The sequence below is a fragment of the Mytilus trossulus genome, chromosome 1 (assembly GCF_036588685.1).
Source record: "Mytilus trossulus isolate FHL-02 chromosome 1, PNRI_Mtr1.1.1.hap1, whole genome shotgun sequence".
In the NCBI taxonomy this organism is placed as follows: domain Eukaryota; kingdom Metazoa; phylum Mollusca; class Bivalvia; order Mytilida; family Mytilidae; genus Mytilus; species Mytilus trossulus.
In genome coordinates, this window is record NC_086373.1 from 45,173,180 (window position 1) to 45,194,641 (window position 21,462).

The 21,462-nt window shown below is 31.9% G+C and overlaps 1 long non-coding RNA gene across 7 annotated transcripts; it reads left to right on the top strand.

Annotated features, from left to right (window-relative positions):
• The first annotated feature begins 1,296 nt into the window (after positions 1–1,296).
• Positions 1,297–12,654, top strand: LOC134725420 (uncharacterized). Of its 7 annotated transcripts, none has more exons than XR_010108555.1 (9): positions 1,638–1,656; positions 2,139–2,236; positions 5,007–5,201; positions 6,371–6,445; positions 7,872–7,962; positions 8,409–8,443; positions 9,305–9,377; positions 11,136–11,253; positions 12,437–12,654. It is a non-coding gene; the product is annotated as an uncharacterized LOC134725420 (long non-coding RNA). The 7 variants fall into 7 exon arrangements; XR_010108554.1 differs by lacking the exon at positions 1,638–1,656 and adding an exon at positions 1,679–1,946; XR_010108553.1 differs by lacking the exon at positions 1,638–1,656 and adding an exon at positions 1,948–2,003.
• Positions 12,655–21,462: the final 8,808 nt, after the last annotated feature.

A 21,462-nucleotide genomic window follows, 5' to 3' on the forward strand; every position in this document is an offset into this window, starting at 1 on the left:
TATTGCTTATCAATTTTTAACCGGATTTTTGTGACGAAAATGTCGGTTATTTATTTGGGGATGTTCGGCGGGCGGCAATGAAATGTTTTCCGTGCATTAACTCACGAACCGTTCAACCAAAGCTTTTAAAATTTTAATATGTCGTTACTGACAACTTAATGAAGGTCAAGTTCAATAATGGCGATTTTGACTTTTACCGTTCAGGAGTTATGGTTCTTGAAAGATTGAAAAATGGTGTTTCCAGTCGTGTCCGTGCATTTTCTCATGAACCATTCAACCAAAGCTTTTCAAATGTTAATATGTTGTTACTGATGACAAAATAGAGGTCAACTTCAATAATGACGATTTTGACTTTTACCGTTCAGGAGTCATAGTATGGTTCTTGAAAGATCGTAAAATGGTGTTTCCATTCATGTTGTTGCAATTACTTACGAACCATTCAATCTAAGCTTTTCAAATTTTAATATGTTGATACTGATGACAAAATAGAGGTCAAATTTGATATTGACGATTTTCACTTCCACCAATAATCAGTAATGGTTCTTGTGATATTGCCAGGACACAAATAAATGTTAATAAATCCGGTTTGCTGTCGTAGTTTGTTACTACTGCATATAATAGAATAATTTTCTGAACTGAAAAAACACCAGTTTATCAAATTATTTCAATAATTTTTCTTTCTTTAAAAAAAAAATTCAAGTGCTGACACAGTGTTTTTAATTTTGCAAGCTAAAAGTTTTGTATTTTTGGAAAATAAGTATCGATAAATAAATATTGTGTATTTACAAAGTCGAACAGACGAGTTAAAACATAAAAATATCATACTTAAGTGAGATCAAGGATTTGTATAGTTAGACTATACAAATCCTTGGTGAGATGAATGCGAGGTTTAAGAAAAATCAAAGGTGTGACTGGCATTGAATAAGCGGCTGGTTTTGTGTAAAACAAAATTGGTTTAAACTCGTCAATTGATTAGGAAAATGAAAGATAATGCTAGTTTGAACCACACATATTTACCTTTGCAGGTACAACATAAATTTTGTAGGTAATGAGAAGACATTTGTCCCCTAAAAAAGGTTGGGGTTAATACATTTGTGTCGTCCCAGCCGAAATCTAAGGGTATACCACGATTTCCCGAGAAATACGAGAAAAACGTAATATCCCGAAAACAAGACTATATATCCCGAGAACAAGTTTTTTTATGGTGTTATATGTGTTTTTTCACCCCATCCTATACTTTTTATCTTTTAATATAAGAAATATATTAGGTTTTTTAGTCTTCTTATATAACTAACAAAGTAAGACCGTGAGACCGTGCGGTCTAACAAATTTCTGATAATATCGTTAACAAAAACTTAACAGTGCGATCAACCAATCGCTAACGTTAACATATAATACCATAGTGCTTTGAAGTCTAGCAAGTACGGTCTAACAAAATCTTTTAGTACTGATAACAAATTTTAAAAAAATAAACCAATCGCTGATCATTATTGATCCTCCTGACATCATTGCTATCTTCGCCATCTTTGTTACAGAAAATTATTTTCAAAGATCTTATTTATTTTTATAAGTCCATGAAACAAAACAGAAATATCCAGATGACATTCAGATGACATTCAGATTGGCCATAGTAATCAGCTGGAAATTATATTGAGGGTAATGAAATCATTTTTAGAAATGTTCAGTAAACGACACAAGTTTTCCCGATGTACTCCGGGTTTTACATCAGTGTTGTTTGCAACGCCGTATCCTTCAATTTCATTGAAGACATCAAGCGAACATAAACTTGAACGGTGTATGATGTGCTTGCAAAAGTAAAAAAACAACGTACATAAACGCCAACGTGTACATAGAGATTTTCATTGAAAAGGTGTACTCCGGAATTATTCCGCTTTTGACTCCATTTTATATTTTTATTTGAGCTCTCTACGTTTGAGGTAGCAAAGGTATACACATGAATACAAAAACGAAAAAAAGTTTCTTTTTTTCTCTCTTTTGAAATGGTAATATACGCTGTTAAAATATATAAACATGCAGATATGTAGTACCTATTGCAAGATTGCAATATTTTTAAAAATTGTTACATAAAAAAGTAAGCAAATTCAGTTCTAGAATTAATAGATTAAATTAAACTACAGGGACTTCGGCTTGTCAACTAAAATCACCACGGACCTGCTAGAGCACTAGATTTTTCATTACAGAAGAAGTTTAAGAACTGAATCGTTTCTCTATAGAGGTCAGTATTTAGTGGCAATCTATTTCCGTCTTGGGTTATGTATCTGGTCCACAGGCACTTGTTTCTATCCATGGGAAGACCCACTGTCAAATATATTTACGTAAATATACCGTTTGATAGTGGGTCTTCGCATGGATAGAAACAAGTGCGGTGATCTGGTCTATAAAAAATATTTTGCCACAATTTTGTATTTTTTTAGTCTATTCATGAATTAGATAATGTGTCTGGTGTGATTTTTTTTACCACTGAATTAATCACCAATCAAACCATATGTATAAGAGGGGGGATAGGACCTTTATCAGGACTCCGGGATCGGGTGTTTTTAACCTCAGGATTTTGGGATTGACCCTTTCAGGATCGGGGAATTCCTTTTTCGAATTTCGGGACCTCAGGATTTCGTGTTTTTAAGCCCGGGATCTCGGGATGAGGTATATTTTAGCCCGGGATTTCAGGATCAGGACCCCTTCTACCCCCTCTCATATAAATGGATAGAATTTTAAAAAATATCTGGAACCTGAATCCAAAGACAGAATGAATAAATAAATATAAATATTACTTTTTTATGCATCCCATAAAAATACATATATATTGGCGGGACTAGACACTAACTAATTGTAGCTGATAATCAGTGATTTTATTGTCGTTCCATACATAGGTAATAAAGATACAATACGGTACCAAACATGTGTTAAAAAACATATTCACTATTACATGTATTATCTTAATTATTTCCGATAATATCAATAAAATGTCTTTCAAACTAGTGATGCCAGCGTATCAAACTTATAGTATGTCACTTTAAATTTGTTATTATCACATTCATTTTATCACAGAATGCAAACAGGGTAATTAAAAAACGGCGCTGATTGCAGTCCAAATTCAAAAACATTATAGAACTTTTTATAAATCACACTTATTTTGGACATTTTATATGACAAAATATATCTAATTAATTTTATGATAAAACTTTAGAACTATGTGGTCAATGTATAGCCTCAGCAGTTCCAACATTTTTTTCTATAAGAATACGCCACCAAAATCCATTAATCTCCAAGTCTTGGAAGTCTCGTGGACCGTGGAGTCCAAGATTTTGTCAACATTATACTGAAGAGTCTATCAGATTCATTTCCTATTAAAATACATTGTTCCCAGACCACTGCAGCTGCCTGCTGGTAAAAGTGGTCTCTAACTTTTACTGTTGTCACATAAACATGCAATTTTTTCACCCAATTTCAAGTTTTTGAAGTTTTTTTACCATAAATTATTCTTCCATATGTATTAAATGTACTTTAAATGTAAAGAAAAGTTACAAAAAGCATTCCACATGATTATGAGTATAAAATGTAAGATTAAAGATTATTTAGAGTCGATTTAGGCGGTAGCACATATTTTAATACATATAAAAATTCATACAGAAGCTATGAGAAATTGAAATTTGTTATTTTTTGTTCATTTCTATGCTAGGATGTTATGATACAAGAAGTCTAATTGCACAAATACTCTTGCATTCAACTTTTTTTGCAGACAGCATGGTCTAATGCACAGTTTTTTTTCACTTTTCAAGGAAAACTTGCATGCAGTTTTAGTCTAAATTGGCATATATATTTGAACCACTAACTATTCTAAAGAAGACTGCTTTTTTATAGATTTAGTGAAATATTTATGATGGACTACAGATTTTATGTACAAAGCTCTTCACATTTCACATACAATGTACACGAAACAGGCCGTTTAACCAGGGCCATGAATAAAACATATTTTGCACATTTTTCTGTGATAATCTACTTTTCTCTAGATTCGGAGTTCACCTAATGGGTAATAGAATTTGAATTGAGCACAGAAACACAAATATCAAAACATAAAAAGCCTTCAAATAAAAAGTCAGCATGCCTGTAACCCATAAACATGGAAACTGCTTTAAACTGCTTATTTAGCCGTAAAATGACAGAATTTCTATCAAACACAGATTTAAATCCTTTACTTTTATTGAGACCAGTAAACCATTCAGGGAAGTTGCCAAAGTACAGAATCTACATTTACTGATTTCATCTCTTAGGCCAGAGAAGAGTTATTTCGTAGTGCATTTTCTTTTAGACAATACATTGTACATTCAAATTAAAAAAAATCGCACTTGTTCAATCTCAAAAAGATTTTACAGTGTAGTGTACTACTATTGGGACAAATAAAGCAAAATTAAAGAAACTTATACCAGCTCTCTAACTCAAAATATTGACAATTCTGTGTTAAGGGTGTCTAAAATTCAGTTTGACAGCTTCAGACATACTAATTTTTTCCCTTTTCCACTGGACCAAATCACTACTTAACATAAAAATTCAGCACCCAAATTTTTTATCATGTAATTTCATCCCCTTACTTAATATTTCATGCATAAAATATCAAGAAATAAATTAGAAAAGGGTATGAAAAAAATTGGCAAGTAATACACTGTTCACACTAGGGAATATATACATGTATATGTGGACAACGAACATCAAAGAACAATAACTGTGTCCTCGCACCAATTGCTAAACCTCTTTTCTAGTCTCTAACTTTAATTTGTCTCAACAAATGTTATAAAACTTATACACTGCTTATTACAACAAAACACAGATTAAGTTCAAATTTGACTTTTTTCACTGTTTCTGGTCTTGAGTTACAATTATTTATGCTCCATTATTATAAAATGGAAAAATATCCAAATCTATGGTGGATCTAAAAAACTTTTTTTTAAGGATTATATTTATTTATATATATGATTTACAAACTTCAGAAAAGGTTGAAAAGCATTTTAATTTGAGGATATTCCAACCTGAAGCAAGTTGTACCAATGTTAATGATGGAAGACCCTGTTAGAATACTGTGCATACCTGGGGCTAAAACTTAATCAAAGATGACCTATGCTGAAGTGGTGAGACTTGCTATGCATGTAACAGGAGACCAAACTGAGACCACCTTTGATATAAAGGTATGAAAATGATGTCTATTATTATAAGAATGAATGGAATATATTCCAGTTGAATGTGACTTTTTTTTATATCCCCTAGTCCCTACAAACAAAGTTTTGGGAGATACATAGAAATCCCTATATCATCCATCTGTAATTTTTGCAAGTGCAACCCCTTAGATCTGCTGAAATTGATGACATTACACAGTAAAACATAGGGCTCCTTATCAGCGAGGTGTATAGGCGAGTTAGGATAGTCGAGTTATGAAGGGCAAGATATGAAAGACCAATTGCAAGTAACAAAAATAACATTTTTCTCTAATTTCTTAAGAATTATATATATATAATATATATACAGTGAGTGAATCTTAAAATGGTTGTGGCGTCTGATTTTGTAATCAAAATTTTTACATTTACTTTACATTTAATAAACAAAGCATAGATGTACCCAAACTTAGTTATACATTGCATCAGGAAGGGTCCCGGTATTTTGATTGCAGAATTTGAAAAAGTTATGTGATAATTATTTATAAGAGGCCATATACATGTATGTTGGAAAGTCATGCACACATAAAATTCTTTCATGAGAGTGACATTGTTCATTTTTCTAAAATAAAACGGGATACACTGTAGAGTATACTGTTCTGAACAAATCAAGCATAAGAAAATTAATCATGTAGACAAATAAAATAAACTTGCAAATTGCCAGAACAAATATTGCCTCTACAGCTGCCCCAAAAAGACCACTCTTAATGAAATTTGCAGCAGAAGAGGTCTTTTACATATAAGTGCTATAGTTTTAGTTACTATCTCTCTTTAAGTTTAAAATGACACTCACAGTGTTGTCTATGAATTTAATGATCATGATGATAATTAAATTACAAGCCATCCTCAGTATTTCAAAAGGCTATCTGTTTCTATGGAAAATAAACATACTTTGTGTAGAGATTACATTTTTATTACATGACACTCAGACTCAGATGAACAACATAAAGATGATCGAATCAACAATACTGTATACAATTCTATAAGCAATCATCCTTCAAAAATGTTAAAGAGATACACCCAAAAAATATAAAAATAGTTTTCCCCACATATCACATGAATGAATAATTATATCTTAAAAATAAAATATATCATATTTTTGTTATTGGTTAATAAAATTCATTTTATTGGAATTTTGTTTACAGTGTATAGAAATGAAGAAATCAATGGGAGCCCCTGCCAAAAGGAGGAGTGTTGTTACAGAATATAAGTTCCCAATGGTAAAACTATTCTGGAATATTATTTCCACAAGAAGAACTATTATTGTATAGCAATATAATATTTCCCACAGAAAGTAACCAAAAGTTAGCATGCAATAAATTCCATTATTGCACTAGTGCAATAAATCTTCAAAATTCATGACGTCATCAAAGACAAAAACTCAGTTCAAACCAATATTTACTTTCAAATATTATATTGCTATACAATAGAAAAGGTTATTGCATGAATATTGGGGAATATTGTCCCTCGTAGATCATATATTGCACTCACAAGCTTGTGCAATATAAAATTCTACTCGGGACAATATTCCCCAATATTCATGCAATAACCCTATATTACAGTAGGTGTTCCTAACGGAATAAATAGTATCAAATATTTGTTCCAACAGGTACAGGTATTATGACATTGTTTATAATAAAGTTTCAACTGGAACTTCTGTTAGGTGGAACAAATTCACATTGACAGAGTGCCTTCAGATGAGATTGGTAGAAAAAAGAAAGAAAAAACAGTTTTCATATTATTTTGAATAGTATGACTACAAATGATATTATACCATAAATTCGTTTTACACCAGCTTCATGCATGGCAAATGTTTGAATGTCTATACATTTTCGAAAATAAAGTGCTTTTATAATCTTTGATGAAAAAAGAAATGCTGTATTTTGATTCCTAAATATTGAATGTTAAATAACTAATCCGCGAAAATTCAAACTTTATTCTTAATTCTTAACTTATAAATATCAGGGTTGGTCATTGATGCATTACTCTTTATGTGTTTATCTTTTCTTTCGCTCCATTATGAATTGTTTTATTTGTAATAAAATTTACAAAGGGCTTCTCCAGAAAAAAATACAAAAAGGTTTGAGTTGGCATCTATAGTCTATACTATTAAACGAGAAGACCTCATTCTATGTGTAGCTTCTCTTCCTTCCACAATAAATTAATCCTCATGCCTCTGTGTTCTATAGGTATTATGCAAAGTGGCATTTGTCATCTATTCTTTTTCATTCAGTTTGGGTTATTTAGGAGAAAAACGAAAAATAAAGGCGTACGGATATGGTTTCAGTCGTCAGACAAACTTGTTAGTCATCTAAGACTTTAATTTAATAAGAGTACTTGGGGATAGGACAGTAATTTTCTCGCCGATGGAGACTCTCTATATAATAAAGCAGTGATCGCCGTGGAGAAGAAACTCCTGTTCATAAATTACTTTTAGACACAACATATATATTTTACATCACATGATAATACATTGATATAATTTTGAAGAAGACTCACTTACACATGAGACGTAAAAAAATAACTACCAACAAAATTACTTAATAATTGTACAACTACTGTAATTCCTTATCTTTTAGTTTAAAACTGTTGAATGTTTTAGTACCTTCATCTCATATTTGATACATTGCATTATTTATTTTTTAGAAACAGGGTATAGATGAGTGATCTAGTGTTTGAGTTCACTGAGGATGTGGCTGTCATCCTAACAAACAAAGGTTTACATAGTATTTATCAGGTATTGTTGTATATGGCTGATATATATGAATATATATAAATTGAACTGCATAAATATCAGATCTCTGCATTTCCATCCATTAATAGTGTTGCTTCCAAAATCACATAAAGAATATATTTAGACTCCATTACAATATATCTTGAATGCATTTATTTAACTATATATGCAGTGTAATGCAAGACATATTTCTTAATGTGAGAAACAGACAACAGCTAGCTACAAACATGAAAAAATAGATTTAATTTTCTAAGGCTTATCACATTTATTGAATGATCAACTTACAATAAAGAATGGAAAGGGGTAATGTGTCAACGAGACAACAACCCAACCAAAGAGAAGAAAACAGCCCAAGGCCACCAATAGGTCTTCAATGTGCATTTTTTTATTCTTATGAGCAAAAAATAAATAAGAATCTATATGCTTATGCCTTCATTTTTTTTTTGTAGGCAACATTCAGACAGTCAGATATTCTACATTTCGGGTTAGTTATATATATACACATTCAGAATTCATCACACCATTTGAAAATATGGTAAATTACTTAAAGGATGTTTTCATCTCCTTTTCAAAATATCAAGCTTTTCATCAAACTGGTAAATATTGATATGTGATTAATAAAGAACAAAAGAGCAAAAAACAATTAATTACTGTCTTGTTTGTGCTTTTTTTGTTTGTTTGAGATATATCATGAGATATAGGCTATTGAAAATTTGTGGGGAAAATTATCTCTTGAATTTCGATATCTTAATCATTGACAAGTCTTACTTTCCAAACACTATAATAATTACAAAATGCTAGGAAGCTAAAATTACAAGAATTCAAAATTTGTACAAATGACTTCTTTCCAGAATGTTAAAGATTCTGAAAAGAAAAATGAATGTTGCATTTTTGTCTTCAATTGGATAGAACTATAGAGGAATTACAAAATCTGACAAAATTTAAAAACTTGACTAGTGAACATCTTTGATTAATATGGATTTAATTCTGCTGAATGGTGTTATTTAAATTTGAACTTAAGGAAAATTGATATACACTAGAATACAGGGGTTCAAATTTAGGTTGGTTCTAAGTCCATGACCTTCCATTTACGGATTAAAACTATCCCACAGGTAGTTTGTTGCACCCAATGTACTTGCCTATATTTGCAGTTTAAGAAAATTACAAAAACATTTTGATCAAAAGAATGAAAATTTGGATCTTTATTTGCCTAACGTGAATTTGAACTGTGGAACAAAAATACATACAGTTTTCAACAAGCATTTAATTCATTTGTTTTCAATACATCATATAAAAAAATTATGTAGAGTGGGTGGTTAATTCAATACGATTTTCTTTTTATTAGATACGGAATAAAGAAATTGCTGTTGAGGAAGAGAGAAGTTTCTGTGACGAGATTGATACACATAGAGAATTTGGTAGTGTATAATAACAAGTTAACATTTTTTTTTAATTGGAAACAATAAATAACATGGCTTCTAAAACAGTCATATATTCCTTACACATGAAATTTGTCCAGACATTGTATGTCTGGGATAAGCATGATACCTTCATCTACTTTTCAGCTTTCTTAAGAGACGGTCATATTAATACAATTCACCAAAACATTTGGAAGTTCCTACATGTCAGCTGTTTACATCTAATTTCTTTTTTCAAAAAGATTAAAGTTATTAGAAATATGTTAGTAAATGTTTTATAAATATGATTTGATAAAAAAAATTAAAAGGTCATTAAAACAACGTTTGATCTTGTCAGTATGTGTGCAGGTGGGAAATTTAATAATCTATCAATGCTCATCAAAAATGCTATTAAAATTATCATTGATACGTTTATCTAACTTTCATTTCTAGTATTTTGATGCTGAAATAATGTGGAAAGAGCTTTTACTCAATCGTGCTTTATAAATGCACATGGATTTTACGTATCCATATCTGGTCCATGTTTTATCATTGTCAAGTCAACATCTGGTACATGTATTACCAAAATATGTTTTTCAAAATGAAAATATAGTTTTTGATAATGTTATTTTGCACAAATAAAGAGTCTAAGGCAGAATTCAGTACACTGATGTTGCTCACTTCAAATGATGAACTGTCAGTTTAGCACTTTACGCCAGAACATTGAATTTATTTCAAAGTAAAGTTTGATATCTGTTTTTTTTTTAATTGTCAATCATTGGTTATATGATGGCCAACTGATTACCATGGTTGTCTTTTGTTACATAGTCTTAAGAGATCTGTATACATGGTATAAGACACAAAATGTCCGGCTGGCTCAAATATTTTTTGGAAGCCCTGGTAAATAACAATATTTTTTTAAAACAAAATGTCATCATTTTCAATCTGACAACAGACTTATATTTTAAATTCAGTTTGAGGAATTATTCACATTTGCACAAACAAAATTTGTTGATAGTTTAAGACCCCTTTTTGGCCCCAAACTATAGCAGTTTTACAAAATTGTTGAAATGTAAACTTTCAGTTATTTATTGGACAGTAGAATGCATCTGCAACATAAATACTGGCTGTTCTTGACAATACAATGCACATACATCAGGTACTAGCACCACTGAAATCTTAACAATTCTAGCATTTTAGTCAAATTTTAGACGGTTTTCATGTAAAGCGAAAGTGGCCGCATTCGTGTTCATCCTTTATATAAAAATGTAAGTTGTATTTTATGATAATACAAAACATATATAAAGGTTGAGGATGAACACGGATGCGGCCACTTTCATTTTTGACAAAAAACATCTGAAAAGGTGACATTTTTCAGCATATTTGGTAGATTTTTCATATTTGAGCTTGAATTGGAACGTTTTTAATGACTAAATCAGTTGAAATCTTTCACAAAAACTATTAATTCAAATGAAATAGTTTTTAAAAAGTGGTAAAAATCTTTCGTCAGATGAACCTGAAATTTGAGGCCAAAATCGGCCCTTACCGGACCTATAAAAAAAATCTCAAACATGGTGATTGAAGTGCATGTTATATTATATAAATTATTGCAGTTCATCATCCACTCTTTATGTACTTTTAACTTGTTAAAGCAAACTTAAGTTTAAAAAAAAAAAAGATCTGAGAAAGTCAATCAAGTTAAAGATTGCAACTTAAAACTCTTTATCTCTTTTCTTTATCTATTGATATAAATATATATCTATGTGTATATTGTTTCAGAGTGTAATGAAGTTGTGAGTAGTATTTTAACCAAAAGAACATCTACCCTAACAACAGTGAAGATTAAAGGGATCAGTTGCTGTATGGTGATATTGAAAGAAATCCAGGACCTACAATGGTATCAATCACCCCAAAAAAATATTTTTTAAAACTGAAATTTATCTAGGATTATTTGATCTGAAAAAAAACTTTCAATATGAGACATGCATATAACAACTTCATTAAAATCCATTTTATTAAGGCATATTGGAAAATGTTTCAATTCATCTTGTGACTGTCATACAAGTGAGAAGTTAAGCTAGCTATAAAACCAGGTTCAATCCACCATTTTCTACATTAGAAAATGCCTGTACCAAGTCAGGAATATGACAGTTGTTATCCATTCGTTTGATGTGTTTGGACTTTTGATTTTGCCTTTTGATTTTTGATTTTCCTTTTTGAATTTTCCTCGGAGTTCAGTATTTTTGTATTTTTACTTTTTTTTTTTACATATTTTCATGGAGATTTAATGTTTTATTGACCAATGGAAAATCTGCTTAGTACTCTGGTGAAGTAAGGCAGACTGGATATGCTGCTCCAAACAGTTTCCCTGGGATTAATAAAACATTTGATCAATTCAAAATGGACATGAACAAAAAATCTACCTTAACTGCCTTCTCACAGTATTTTTTAGTTTGGTTTCCATTAAATTTCAAAACGAGAAGAGACTTTACTGGTATAGTTTTAATTTTCCAGATACAAAATCAAAAATAAATAATTCTGATATAATTGTTACATTGTACTGTATACTAAATTTATTGAAGATTATTGTTTTAAACCTCTTGCCTTGATATAATCGTGTCCGTATCCAACTTATTGAGTTTTTGAGGTGAATATAGATCTCACCCTGTCAGTCTGTCTGTCCATTAGAACTAAACACAAATTGTCCTATCAAATCAATGTAATTATCTGCCCTTTATTATAAAAGGGTATTTTTTTAATTAAATTTAAATATGCTTGATTACACTTAAATGTTTTGATAGTTGGATCTACCTTGCAAGCCAAAGATTTTCCAGTCGTTTAATAAATTATATTTGGTAAAATATTTTTAAACCAAAAAAAGGGTATTTTTTGCGACATGTCCAAACTAGAAGATTAGAAAAAGACACCATACCAACTTGAGTTTGATATATCACTGGGAAAGCCAGTCATCTTGTGGAAATGTAATATAAATAGTTCAAACTTTTTTTTTCTTTCAAAATGTTTATTTCAAAAATTAAACCAGATTTTGTGAATTTTACATGAAAGTAATTTTATTTTAGGTTTATGAAGACTTCTTAGAGCTTGCCATATAAGTGTCAACAATTTTAAAGAACAGAGAAGACTATTATTGCACTTAGTTTTGAGTTTTTGTTTTATATTTTATCACTATGATAGACTAATGTTAAATTCAGGAATTGTATTTTTCTGATATATCTGTTTTGTAATTACGTTTTACTCATTTTTAAATACGTTTGAGACGTTTTTTTTATACCTTTTCCTTCTTGAGTAGCATTGACAACTGTTTTAAGTTTTTAGTAAGGTTACTTTCTTTGGGTTTTGTATTTTATAATATTAAGATGTCATACTTGAATACCTTGTAGTTATGAACTGTGTATTTTACTTCTTGATTCTTTGATATGTGTAGTATTATTCTCCCCCCTCCAATTATATTTAGTTTTGTAAAATATATTTTCCATAAGGCCTGTCAACAATGGATGCCTCTCTAGATAAAGATTAAATAATCTTGGCACACATTAAATATGAATTTCAAAAGAAAAAAATATGTATGAAGACTCCATACAAAACTACTTTGGAAAGTATCACTCCAGTGATTCTTCTGGTAAAATTCAGGTATGCTCTAAATCTCAGTTTTCATTGGGAACTTTCTTCATTGCATAGAGGATGCTTTATCATCTGTTTTATTATACCTAACAATGCAAGTGTTAAATGTTGGGAATACAGAAAGACAGACATAATGATTATGATAAGTTAACAAATAATTTTACTTCAAATATAATGAATATTTAAACTGGAATTGACTATTCACATGTTATGCTCATTGATTGTTGACATTATGTGTTGAAAAACAGAAATAAGTCAAAAGAATTACAAGACAGAAAGTCCAAAAGTCACAATTTATCAATTGATAATAAATTTGTTTGCTCTATAATAGAATAGAATGTTTCTAAAAATGTCGATTGAATTAGACTTTCTATAAAAAAAAATCTCTCCAAACCACATTGTGACCTCTTTTTATATATGATTTAATTGGTTACATGTTTGTCTATTTTGTTATATACTTTAATGTTATGCATGAAAAATATATTAACTGTATGCAAATAGGAAAAATTTAAAGTTTTATGATAATAAAAAAAAAAAAAATAATTAAACTTGTTTTGATTGATTAGATTTTATCCAATATGTATATTAAAAGAAAAGCTAGTATTTTATTGTTCAAATATTACAAATGGATTAGCCGCAAGTTTTTCAACTTAGAAACGTCTTCTTCAAAAAGGAAACCTGTTCCAATAATTGATATGGCTTTTAAATATAATTTGCATCTTAAAGAAAATAATGGAGGAAAAGAAAGAAAACGAGAGAGACAATTGCTTCAACAGGATTATACTGTCATAATCAAAGTCACATTTCCTGTTTACACAAAGAATTGACTCAATTGAGTGTAATAAAATGCCTGAATTAGACTTAGCATATGTGAAATGATTTTATTATTAAATGATAACTTTACTATTCCCACCAAGTAAAACTAGATCAGGATACAATCTGTGTGAATTATATGGGTTTCTTAGAAATGATCTACATGTATACATGTATGAATTGTCTGTGATTCTTAGATATCGTCAGTATGTTATGTCTTTTTCAAAGATCTTGTCTGAATGTATTTTCCAATATTCAAACATACAGTGTGTATGCTGTTTCTGTGGTTATTAGATACATTCCAAGCAATATGTAATGGTTTTAAATTATGATAAATGACCATAAATTTTTCATGTTACAGGATAATTTTTCTGAAATATAAATTTTATATCTCAAAAGTTAGAAGACTTGGATGCTGCAGATACCATATTTTAAGATTTTTTTCTCTGTTAAATGTCCATGTCCATGTCCATGTCCTCAACCTCATTTTAATGGTTCAGCATCTGCTTATATGTTTGTCATTTAAATTTAGTATATACTATGAATAATAGGATGGATAACTATATTTGGTATATTGATTCCTTGCTATGTATACATTTCAGTTATACAGGTTTTTTTCTGACCTTTACCTCATTTTATGTTGAAAGTTGTGTGATTAGTTCCATTTCTAAAATACTGGAAGTAGTAGGTCAACTATATGTTGTATATGTAATGATTGAAAGGGGTACATACATGTATCAGTCTGGCAGGTTTCATCTAACCTTGGTCTAATTTTCATGATTCATGAATGTCGGTTAGAATTTATCTGAAATGTGAATTGTCTGTGATACTTGCAGTGAAACCTTAATCTATAAAACTCATAAAATCAATGGTTAGTTAAAGATGGACAATGTAAGACAAATGTACATAGACCATTAGTAAAATATAGATAATGAAATATTTAAGGCATGTACATAAGACAATTAGTTAACTTTAGATGTTAAAATATATAAGGCAAATGAGATTTCTAGAAACAGTCTGTAGGTACTGTCTGCAGTTCTTATATATAGTCTGTAAGTATTGTCTGTGGTTCTTTGATGTAATCTGTAAGTATTTTCTGTGGTTCTTAGGTACAGTCTGTACGTATAGTCTATGGTTCTTATATACAGTCTGTACATATTATCTGTGGTTCTTAAATAGTCTGTTTTTATTGTCTGTGGTTCTTAGATGTAGTCTGTAAGTACTGTGTATTGTTCTTAGATACAGTCTGTAAGTAAAGACTTTGGTTCTGATATATAGTCTGTAAGCATTGTCTGTGGTTCTTAGGTATAGTCTGTAAGCATTGTCTGTGGTTCTAAGGTACCCTCTGTATGTATTGTATGTGGTTCTTAGATGTAGTCTGTAAGTATTGTATGTGGTCCTTAGGTACAGTCTGTAAGTATAGTCTATGGTTCTTAGCTACAGTCTGTAAGCATTGTCTGTGGTTCTTAGGTACAGTCTGTAAGTATAGTCTGTGGTTCTAAGATACAGTCTGTAAGTATAGTCCATGGTTCTTAGATATAGTCTAAGCATTGTCTGTGGTTCTTGGATGTAGTCTATAAGTATTGTCTGTGGTTCTTATGTACAGTCTGTAAGTCTATGGTTCTGAGATACAGTCTGTAAGTATAGTCTGGTTCTTAGATTTAGTCTAAGTACTGTGCATGGTTCTGAGATATAGTCTGTAAGCATTGTCTGTGGTTCTAAGGTACCCTCTGTATGTATTGTATGTGGTTCTAAGTTGTAGTCTATAAGTATTGTATGTGGTTCTTAGGTACAGTCTGTAAGTATAGTCTGGTTCTTAGATATAGTCTGTAAGTACTGTGCATGGTTCTGAGATATAGTCTGTAAGCATTGTCTGTGGTTCTAAGGTACCCTCTGTATGTATTGTATGTGGTTCTTAGATGTAGTCTGTAAGTATTGTATGTGGTCCTTAGATACAGTCTGTAAGCATTGTCTGTGGTTCTTAGGTACAGTCTGTATGTATTGTCTGTGGTTCTTAGATACAGTCTGTAAGTATAGTCTATGGTTCTTAGATACAGTCTGTAAGCATTGTCTGTGGTTCTTAGGTACAGTCAGTAAGTATAAACTGTGATTCTAAGATACAGTCTGTAAGTATAGTCCATGGTTCTTAGATATAGTCTAAGCATTGTCTGTGGTTCTTGGATGTAGTCTGTAAGTATTTTCTGTGGTTCTTATGTACAGTCTGTAAGTCTATGGTTCTGAGATACAGTCTGTAAGTATAGTCTGGTTCTTAGATATAGTCTGTAAGTACTGTGCATGGTTCTGAGATATAGTCTGTAAGCATTGTCTGTGGTTCTAAGGTACCCTCTGTATGTATTGTATGTGGTTTTTAGATGTAGTCTGTAAGTATTGTATGTGGTTCTTAGGTACAGTCTGTAAGTATAGTCTGGTTCTTAGATATAGTCTGTAAGTACTGTGCATGGTTCTGAGATATAGTCTGTAAGCATTGTCTTTGGTTCTAAGGTACCCTCTGTATGTATTGTATGTGGTTCTTAGATATAGTCTGTAAGTATTGTATGTGGTCCTTAGATACAGTCTGTAAGCATTGTCTGTGGTTCTTAGGTACAGTCTGTATGTATTGTCTGTGGTACTTAGATACAGTCTGTAAGTATAGTCTATGGTTCTTATATACAGTCTGTAAGCATTGTCTGTGGTTCTTAGGTACAGTCTGTAAGTATAGTCTGTGGTTCTAAGATACAGTCTGTAAGTATAGTTCATGGTTCTTAGATATAGTCTAAGCATTGTATGTGGTTCTTGGATGTAGTCTGTAAGTATTGTCTGTGGTTCTTATGTACAGTCTGTAAGTCTATGGTTCTGAGATACAGTCTGTAAGTATAGTCTGGTTCTTAGATATAGTCTGTAAGTACTGTGCATGGTTCTGAGATATAGTCTGTAAGCCTTGTCTGTGGTTCTAAGGTACCCTCTGTATGTATTGTATGTGGTTCTTAGATGTAGTCTGTAAGTATTGTATGTGGTTCTTAGGTACAGTCTGTAAGTATAGTCTGGTTCTTAGATATAGTCTGTAAGTACTGTGCATGGTTCTGAGATATAGTCTGTAAGCATTGTCTGTGGTTCAAAGGTACCCTCTGTATGTATTGTATGTGGTTCTTAGATGTAGTCTGTAAGTATTGTATGTGGTCCTTAGATACAATCTGTAAGCATTGTCTGTGGTTCTTAGGTACAGTCTGTATGTATTGTCTGTGGTTCTTAGATACAGTCTGTAAGTATAGTCTATGGTTCTTGGGTACAGTCTGAATGTATTGTCTGTGGTTCTTATATGTAGTCTGTAAGTATTGTCTGTGGTTCTTAGATACAGTCTGTAAGTATAGTCTATGGTTATTAGGTACAGTCTGTATGTATTGTCTGTGGTTCTTAGATACAGTCTGTAAGTATTGTCTGTGGTTCTTAGATACAGTCTGTAAGTATTGTCTGTGGTTCTTAGATACAGTCTGTAAGTTTACTCTGTGGTTCTCATATACATTCTGTAAGTATTGCCTGTGGTTCATAGATGTATACATAATGGTTCTTAAACACAGTTTATATGCATGATTGGAATATTTGCCACTGGATTTAAATCGTTTATTGAACGGACAGAGACTAGCGGTTGAATAACCTAACTATTGTATTAATCGATAATATGATCTCGTCCTGAACATGAATGAAATTTTTGTCACTGGACGTAAAACAAACATGAGACAGGGTTATAAGATGGATATGTAGACCCTACAACGATAAAAAAAAAACCAATGAGACACAGTTATACAAAATACATAAACACTATAACAACGTTCACACATGATAGGTATGGACCCTATATAACGTTCATACACTGATGAGACAGAGTTATTCGATGGGTATGAACCCTATATAAAGTTCATACACTAATGATACAAAGTTTTTCGATGGGTATGAACCCTATATAACGTTCATACACTAATAAGACAGAGTTTTTCGATGGGTATGACCGCTATATAACGTTCATACACTGATGAGACAGAGTTATTCGATGGGTATCGACCCTATATAACGTGCATACACTAATGAGACAGAGTTTTTCGATGGGTATGATCCCCATTTAACGTTCATACACTAATGAAACAAAGTTATGCGTTGGGTATGAACCCTATATAACGTGCACACACTATAGAGAAAGAGTTTTTCGATTGGTATGAACCCTATATAAAGTTCATACACTAATGATACAAAATTTTGCGATGGGTATAACCCCTATATAATGTTCAATCACTGATGAGACAGAGTTATTTGATGGGTATGAACCCTATATAACGGTCATACACTGATGAGACAGATTTTGTCGATGGGTATGAACCCTATAAAACGTTCATACACTAATGATACAAAGTTTTTCGATGGGTATGGACCCTATTTAACGTTCATACACTGGTGAGACAGAGTTTTTCGATGGGTATGAACCATATATAATGTTCAATCACTGATGAGACAGATTTTGTCGATGGGTATGAACCCTATTAAACGTTCATACACTAATGAACAAAGTTTTTCGATGGGTATGGACCCTATATAACGTTCATACACTGGTGAGACAGAGTTTTGCGATGGGTATGACCCCTATATAATGTTCAATCACTGATGAGACAGAGTTATTTGATGGGTATGAACCCTATATAACGGTCATACACTGATGAGACAGATTTTATCGATGGGTATGAACCCTATAAAACGTTCATACACTAATGATACAAAGTTTTTCGATAGGTATGGACCCTATATAACGTTTATACACTAATAAGACAGAGTTTTTCGATGGGTATTGACCCGATATAACGTTCATACACTGATGAGACAGAGTTATTCGATGGGTATTGACCCTATATAACGTGCACACACTAATGAGACAGATGTTGTCGATGGGTATGAACCCTATATAACGTTCATATACTAATGATACAAAGTTTTTCGATGGGTATGGACCCTATATAACATTCAAACACTGGTGAGACAGAGTTTTTCGATGGATATGAACCATATATAATGTTCATACACTGATATGACAGATTTTGTCGATGGATATGGACCCTATAAAACGTTCATACACTAATGATACAAAGTTTTTCGATGGGTATGGACCCTGCATAACGTTTGTACACTAATTAGACAGATTTTGTCGGTAGGTATGGACCCTATATAACGTTCATACACTGATGAGACAGAGTTATTCGATGGGTATTGACCCTATATAACGTGCACACACTAATGAGACAGAGTTTTTCGATGGGTATGAACCCTATATAACGTTCATACACTAATGAAACAGAGTTATTCGATGGGTATGAACCCTATATAACGTGCACACACTATAGAGAAAGAGTTTTTCGATGGGTATGAACCCTATATAACGTGCACACACTAATGAGAAAGAGTTTTTCGATGGGTATGAACCCTATATAAAGTTCATACACTAATGATACAAAGTTTTGCGATGGGTATGACCCCTATATAATGTTCAATCACTGATGAGACAGAGTTTTTCGATGGGTATGAACCATATATAATGTTCATACACTGATATGACAGATTTTGTCGATGGAAATGGACCCGGCTATAAAACGTTCATACACTAATGATAGAAAGTTTTTCGATGGGTATGGACCCTATATAACGTTTATACACTAGTAAGACAGAGTTTTTCGATGGGTATTGACCCGATATAACGTTCATACACTAATAAGACAGAGTTTTTCGATGGGTATGAACCCTATACTAGTATAACGTTCATACACTGATGAGACAGAGGTATTCGATGGGTATGAACCCTATATAACGTGCACACACTGATGAGACAGAGTTTTTCGATGGGTATGAACCCTATAAAACGTTCATACACTAATGATACAAAGTGTTTCGATGGGTATGGACCCTATATCATGTTCATACACTGACGAGACAGAGTTATTCGATGGGTATGCACCCTATATAACGTGCACACACTAATGAGACAGAGTTTTTCGATGGGAATGAACCCTATATAACGTTCATACACTATTGATACAGAGTTTTTGGATGGGTATGAACCCTATATAACGTTCATACACTATTGATACAGAGTTTTCCGATGGGAATGAACCCTATATAACGTTCATACACTATTGATACAGAGTTTTTCGATGGATATGGACCCTATATAACGTTCATACACTGATGAGACAGAGTTATTCGATGGGTATGAACCCTATATAAAGTTCATACACTAATGATACAAAGTTTTTCGATGGGTATGGACCCTATATAACGTTCATACACTAATGAGACAGAGTTATTCGATGGGTATTAACCCTATATAACGTTCATACACTAATGAGACAGAGTTATTCGATTGGTATGAACCTATATAACGTTCATACATTGATGAGACAGAGTTATTCGATGGGTATGACCCCTATATAACGTTGATACACTAAAGAGACAGAGTTTTTCGATGGGTATGAACCCTATATAACGTTCATGCATTAATGAGACAGAGTTATTCGATGGGTATGGACCCTATATAACGTTTATACACTAATGAGACAGAATTTATTCGATGAGTATGGACCCTATATAACGTTCATTCACTTTTCGATGGTGATGGACCCTATAAAACGTTCATTCACCAATAAGACAAAGTTATCCGATGGATATACGTATATACCCTATACAATGTTCATACACCAATGAAACATAATGAGCCGGTTGATATATACCTTAAACAACTGTCATACATCAATGAGACAGAGTAATTCGATGGATATTTACCCTATTTATGTTTATTCACCAATGAGACAAAGCTAGTCCATGGGTTTAAATCCTATACAACGGTAAAACACCAATGAGACAGTTATTCGATGGGTCTAAAACTTCTACATTGTTCGTACACCAATGAGACAACGTTAGTCGATTTGTATATAGCATACACCAATGAAACATAATTATTTGGTGGATATATACCTTATATAACATGCATACAACAATTAAACAGAGTTATTCAATGGGTTGTCTTATTGTAAAAACGATTGTTCATTGCTGAAGGTCAGATTACCCATTATTGCTTAAATCCATGATCACTATTGGAGAGTTGTCTTATTGTAACGATTGTTTATTGTTGAAGGTCAGATTACCCTTAATTTCTTAAATCCATGATCACTGTTGGAGAGTTGTCTTATTGTAACGATTGTTTATTGTTGAAGGTCAGATTACCCTTAATTTCTTAAATCCATGATCACTATTGGAGAGTTGTCTTATTGTAACGATTGTTTATTGTTGAAGGTCAGATTACCCATAATTGCTTAAATCCATGATCACTGTTGGAGAGTTGTCTTATTGTAAAGATTGTCATTGTTGAAGGTCAGATTACCCATAATTGCGTAAATCAATGATAACTGTTTGAGAGTTGTCTTATGGTAACGATTTGTTTATTGTTAAAGGTCAAATTACCCTTAACGATAAAATCCATGATCACTGTTGGAGAGTTGTCTTATGTAACGATTGTTCATTGTTGAAGGTCAGATTACCCTTAATTTCTTAAATTCATGATCTCTGTTGGAGAGTTTTCTTATTGTAACGATTGTTTATTTTGAAGGTCAGATTACCAATA